Here is a 7,044-nt window from a genome sequence, read left to right as displayed (position 1 = left end):
CAGGGGAGTCAGCCTGCAGTGCGAATGCACCAGTGGCCATGGGAGGTAATGACAGGGGGGTGTCAGTTGTGAGTGCGAAGGGACTCGTGGCTACGGGAATGATCGAGAAGGGGGGCGTGGTCAGGTGAAGGAAGAGGAAGGTGGAGTCAGCGTCCAGAGTCAGCGAGAATGATCCAGAAGGGGGGCGTGGTCAGGTGACGGAAGAGGAAGGTGGAGTCAGCGTCCAGTCAGCGAGAATGATCGAGAATGGGGGCGTGGCCTCGTGTCGGTATATAAAAGGGGAGATGCGCGGGAGACTCGGGGCTGTTGCAGTGGGGGTCTCCGCCCGATTGATGTCAAGTGAACGTGCCTTCAATAAAGTGCCACCTCACGAAGAAGTGCGTCAAGTCGTCATTACACACACGTGGAACGAAAACGGGAGCACCCAGCGAAAAAACCACGCACGCGAGGGCCAACATTCTATCCGATGCAGATGGGACAGATGGGAGTCCTCCACATCTCCTGGTAACTCCGACTATGGCTCCTCCTCGACTGCCACGAGAAGGGAGTTTCACGCAGCATTCGCGCGATCCGCCAAGCCTCACCTACACAAGTGCTGGGTTCCAGAGCGCGCCTAGCCACCACCGCTGCGCCATTGCCCCCCAGTCAAAGACAAAGACCCCCCCCCCTCCCGTATAGCCTGAACAGACTGTTAAGGCAAGTGGTGTTAGCGAGAAGCACCAATGAAGGCCAGCACGGCACACGAGGGAGTGGGTTGTCAACACCACGCCCGGCCACCTTTGTTTCCCCAGTGATGATGTTTACACACCGCACTAGGGACTCATTTGAAGCTGAGTCGACCCAGGGGAGGCCCAGGACCGGTTCAGATAAATCGTCGCTGGTGTTGGCCGTGAGCGGGAATCAAACTCCGGTCGCCGGGTTCGTAGCACAGCGTGCTAACCGCTGCACCCCACATGTCACCGTGCACCGTGCAAATCAACCTCTCGGGTAAATTGCGCAACCGGGGCCATCCGTTGTGAGCGGCGATTGCACGAAATGCGTCACGGATGAGTGCGTGCAGCGACAGCATCAGCAGCAGCAGCAGCGAGCGTTGCTGCTGCACCACGCGCCGACAGCCGCCGTGAGGAAGTCGAAGCGTGGCGGATGGCGCCACGCAACATTCGCGGTGGCGTGTGTGGACGTCGCTTTTCTGTCGCAGGTGCGCGGCGACTCCAGCGAGCGTCGTCGAACTTCCCGAAATGGCGCGCCAAGCGACGAGAATGATAGCAGTAGGAGTAGTCGGAGCCGTGCCAAGGGGGTACAGGGAATCGGGGCGGCCGCCCCGGGCCCCTCGCTTTAGGGGGGGGGGGGCTCTTTTGACGTCATGCTGTCAGATGCAATACTTCCGGTTTAGTTTGAAGGCCGTTGGGGGGGTCCCACACGGTGCGTGAGTTTTGATCCCCCCCGTACCCCCCCATGGACGGACCTGATAATAGTACCATAATATTTCGATTTAAAGCTTTCGTGACTGCAGGGATTCATCTTCTTGGTTCTTTCGATAAAATCACGTAGAAGGGAAATAATAAAATAATAAAAATAAAACAATAAAATAAGACGCTGTCTTTCCGACAGACCTGTTCTTCACCTGAGGACGGCTGCTTGCGTTGTGGCCGAAACGTCGCGAGAGTTATTTTATTATTTTATTATTTCCCTTCTACGTGACTTTACCGAAAGAACCAAGACAGAACGACTCGGAGGCACGAGGAACCACAGACAAGCAGGAAGGCAGCCATGCGATCAGCTGGCGCCAACAAGTGTGCAAGCTCTGCGGTCCTCTATATATATCTATTAAGATGTCAACGGCCAATTCATGAGTGTTGGCACGTTGGCAACAGTACCCCTAGACAATTTAAAAGGAGGCATAATTCAGTTTTTTTTTGGGATAGATCGCGTAAATATATAAATGTGATATTAAACCAGCAACCACCCGACACAGCCCATTGGCAAGGTTTGTCACGTAAGCAGAACATGCCGATTCGTTACTAGAACAGCAGAACCGGTGTGTTGGAGAGTACGAAATTTCGGATAAAGCTCGTCCTGGCGAAACGTCGTACTCAGATTGTAAATGTTGTGGCTTTGCCCTACAACACACCGGTGTGCTTGACTAGTGACGAATTGGCACGTTCTGTTTACGTGACGAACCTTACTCATTAGCTGTGTCGGGTGGTGGCGGGTTTAACGACACATTTATATGTTTACGGGATCTAACCCAAAAACACCTGTAGTATGGATGATATTGGTCGCGAAAGCCTACTTCGTGTTAAATTTACCAAGCGTTCGTCTCAAGAAGTCAAAGTGCTCATCGTCCCTTCTACAGCCATGCGCCAGTGAAAATTGTTGGCTTCCCCACAATTTTGTACTTATTTTATCGACCCCCCCCCCAGAGGGGAGTGATGATGGGCTGAGTCAACCCCATCACCACCCAATAAGTATTTGATTTGAATCGCATCTTTGCCGATTACGAGCCGGTCGCTCGACCCCTGAGCTGCCACCGCCCCCCCCCCCTCCCTGGATGATTCCCAGTAAACGAATGATGGATCCTTGATGCACACCTGGAATCGTGGCACGAAACAAGTGATCAGGATTAGAAGCCAGGAGCATAATGAGCGTGTAGGGGCAGTGGGTGCCTTGTCCCTACCTCCCTTCCCCCGTGATGGCCAAAGCTACGAGTTAGCCCCCCCCCCCCTTGACAACCATCATGAGATATGTTTATAGCAACAGTTTAAAAAAGACCAAAATTATTTCAAACGCGCTTTGCATTACTTTTTAAAATGAAATTGCCATCGCATGGAACTTCATTTCTGGGATATTAATTGCATTTGATACGTATCAATTACATTGAAAAGAGATACGACGTAGCTGTAGTGGCTGCATTTTGTGAAGACGGAGTGCCCCTACAGCGTTAAATGTTCCCAACCGTGAGCGTAATGATGTATACAATAGCCTGGGTGCGGCCGTGCGAGCCAAATCAAATCTTGGGGCCCCACCTGACCGATTGCTGCACCCCCTGACCTGATGTCGTTACTGCTCCACTGATTGAAGCAATCTGATACAGGTGTACTGACGACTTGACACACTTGTCTTCAGATGGTTTCTTTAGTGAGGAGACACGTTCACGCGAACAGGCGGAGACCCGCACTGCAACAGCCCCGAGTCTCCCGCACATCTCCCTTATAGACGGACCGAGGCCACGCCCCCATTCCCGAACATTCTCGCTGGCTCTAGACCGCTCGCTCCACCAGCAGACTCTACCATCCTCTTCCATCACCTGGCCATGCTCCTATTCTCGATCATTCCCGTAGCCACCAGTCCCTTCGCACTGCGAGCTGACTCCCCTGTCATTACCTCCCGTGGCCACTAGTCCATTCGCACTGTAGGCTGACTCCCCTGTCATTACCTCCCGTGGCCACTAGTCCATTCGCACTGCAGACTGACACCCCTGTCATTACCTCCCGTGGCCACTAGTCCCTTCGCACTGCAAGCTGACTCCCCTGTCATTACCACCCGTGGCCACTAGTCCACTCACACCGCAGATTGACTCTGCTATCATTACAAAGGCAATCCTCAATACACGCCAACGATCACTCCTAAAATTTCCATCGCAGAAGGTGGCTTTGACAAAACTCTGTTGCGTTCGGACACCTACAAACAGTCGCTACAATCTTGCGACACAATCGCTGAGCTGGCAGAAAACACTGCAGCCAACAGCTCACAACACCCACGTGCTACTCATGGCCACACCCTTCTGATAAGATTCCATACAAGGCAAAACAGGAGGGAAAAAAACAATGATTCAGAATTCACACAGACTAATGGACCGGATTGTTGGTTTATTCATATAAATAATTATATTAAAACATTAATACGTAATTTTGTAGTCGCAATGATATATTTCAGTGTTAGGTAAGATGGCTAAATGTAGTTAAAGGCCTTTTTGTTCAGTTCGCATGTGGTTTATATATCATACTATATTCAAAATAAGGTTGGCTGCCTGGGTTCCTGGCTGCTTCGCTGGCCAGCGCACAGGCTTGTTCATGTCACACCTCTCTCCCACCCATCCACATACCCCAGACGTGTATTCTTTGTGCAAATGCGCGGGATAAGCGATCACATTCGAAAATGTTTTGCCGGCTGGCTAGAGTGGGCGAGGAAGGGACGGATGAATGGACTGTCACGTCCAAAAGACATGCAGGCTGCTTGTTGAGCTGAACAAAAACTCAGCAGCATTGGCCTATAGAGGAGTGTGCCAATCTGTGTCCCAATCTAGATGTGGCTGGAATTTATGTAAGGACCCGAACACATTTTTTTTTACCCCACGTAGGGCTCTCTTGCCTCCGTACACTAATAATGAAAATTCTACTTCACAGCTCTTAGCGTCAGCCCACTGCTGGATGATGTCTTCCCAAGACCACGTCGGTCATGGCGGTTGTTTGACCATACTTAACTACCTCACTGGTCATGGGTTAGGGTTCATGAAACACGGGAAGCCAGTGATGTGGGGTTAATTCTAGATTTGAAGCTTTCGTGACTGCAAGGATTCATATTCTTAGGTTTTTTCGGTAAAGTCACGTAGGTAAAAAATTAAAAGTAATGAAAGTTAAATAAAAAATAAAATAAAAATCACGACGTTTCGGAGGCAACACAAGCTTCCGTCTTCAGGTGGAACCGTGGCCACTAGCCCATTCGCACTGTAGGCTGACTCCCACAGCACGGTTCCACCTGAAGACGGAAGCTTGTGTTGCCTCCGAAACGTCGTGATTTTTATTTTATTTTTATTTTACTTTTATTAATTAAAATTTTATTTTTTTACCTACGTGACTTTACCGAAAAAACCTAAGAATAATAGTGATGTGGGGCTCATAGAAGTAGTACACAACGATGGATTTATCTGCCACTGGCCTTCTGCTGCTCACAATGCAAAACCAAAGCATTCGTGTGCTTGGTGGTCACCCATATACAACACTAGCCCCTTGAGTGACTCAGTCTAGCTTTAAATGTTTGATGACATCAGGCACATTTTTTCTTGAGTGATGCTGGTCACGGGCCATTTTGAATCGTATGTTCCCATAAAAGAAATTGCATTTGTTTTAAACTAAATACAATTTCCGAGAAGCACTTTGATCAAACGGATCAGATAGGCCTGCGGGATGGTCGGATGGTTATTTATACCGTCCTTTTATTAATTTCACAGGAACATGTACTCAACTTATACCAAACAAAGCCACTTCCTCCTGTAAAGGAGGTTGGAATCTCAAGACGATGGAGAGAAAACAGTTTGACGTTCTGCCCTGGGCGTCAAACATTTTCACGAAAACTATTTCATGGCTTCAACACCAGAGTTGCTGTTGTGTCGTTGCTTGGGGTGGAATGGGGTGGCCCGTAATGCCGGTGTCCGAGCCATATTTCAAGCCGGCACAGCTGAGGCCGAGGTCTTTGAATTCGGGCGAAGTTGTGATTTAAATCGATTATCGGTGACGGGAAGCTCACCCATCAACACAGACACAACAACAACACCCACCCACGTGCATTTTCAGCTGTGGCCTAATCCAACATATGTTATACCTGAAGAATAAAGTGTCCGTCGATCTTCAGCCAGTGATGGGAATCCTACATTCTTGTGGCCGGGGTCAGTCTCTCTGTACAACGACCACAAAACGGCCATTGTCATCATCAGCTACTGTCCATCCGCTGCTAGATGAAGGCCTCCCCATCTCATCGCCACCCTTTACTGTTGAGTGCCGCTTCCATCCACTTCACTTTTGAAAGTCTCCTCCTGGGCACGCTCCCACTCTTTCGCATTTCAATCAGATTATAATCAGAATCGAAATCTTTATAAACCCTGGAGAAATCCGATGAGATATGAAGATTTTTTTCTCTTTCACAGATGTCCAGATTCCAAAGAACACAGGATGAGATGTTACTATCCTTTGTGCAAGCACTTCCAAGAGTTCATGAACAGTGAGCCTGGTGAAATTTGGGGAGCGCAAAGGCGGTTGAGAAAGTGACAACAAATGGTATGCAGATCACGTGGTATGCAGTTGATTTGTGGTCATCAGCAGCAGCGTAATCGGCAAAGGTAAAAAATCCACGATTGGACGAAGACCTCCCAATGCCACTGTCATCTACCCACGATCCTGCGATGGAATTATCCACCCATGCAGCACCTGAACCATGAATGCAGAAACAACAACAAAAACTACTTTTCAGAACACAATATAAAAGAGCGTCACTTAGTGTTGTGCGAATGTGGCCCTTTGGAATAAGTCGGAGCGTAGTTCTGTGGCGTCACCTTCCACGCTCACTCCCTAACTCGATGTGTGGGCTCAGCTGGCTACAATAATATCACCCCAACGGATCTCCATGGTTCTCATCACACAATGACGATGTGTAATTGGTACCGTAGTGCCATTTGCTCAGAATGTGTTCTGGGATCGTTCCGAAAAAATACAATATAATCTGTCAATTGTGCGGTGGCAGGAAATTTCGGACGATCCGATTTTTTTTTCTTCCAGATCGTCGCCAGAAGTGACGTCACGTCGATGACGTCACATACACGTCTTCTCCATCACAAATGGCGTGGCGTCGTGTGACGTCACCATTGTAAGCACGAACACACGTTTAATTCATAAATTGCACACATTTTAACAACAACAGCAAAACTTTAATTGTACTTACATTTTCTAAAATCCAAAACTTATTCAGAGTATAGACCATTAGGGACGATGGTTTTAACATCGATTTCTGGGCTAACGGTGGAGGTTACGAGTTCAAATCCCAGTTGCGCACATTTATCCAGCCTATCAGCCCTCTGAGGTCGATAAAGTATGTACCACTTTACAGAGGTGGGACAAAGTCATTGTTATGCAAGTCCAAGTCGAGTCTGAAGTCATCAAATTCATGACTCGAGTCTGACTCGAGTCCAAGTCACATGACTCGAGTCCACATCTCAGAGGTGGGACAAAGTCATTGTTATGCAAGTCCAAGTCGAGTCTGAAGTCATCAAAT

The sequence above is a fragment of the Lethenteron reissneri genome, chromosome 7 (genome assembly GCF_015708825.2).
Source record: "Lethenteron reissneri isolate LAM-NWPU_2019-01 chromosome 7, ASM1570882v1, whole genome shotgun sequence".
Lineage (NCBI taxonomy): Eukaryota > Metazoa > Chordata > Hyperoartia > Petromyzontiformes > Petromyzontidae > Lethenteron > Lethenteron reissneri.
The sequence above is the reverse complement of the archived record's forward strand: the minus strand, read 5'-3'. Positions refer to the sequence as shown.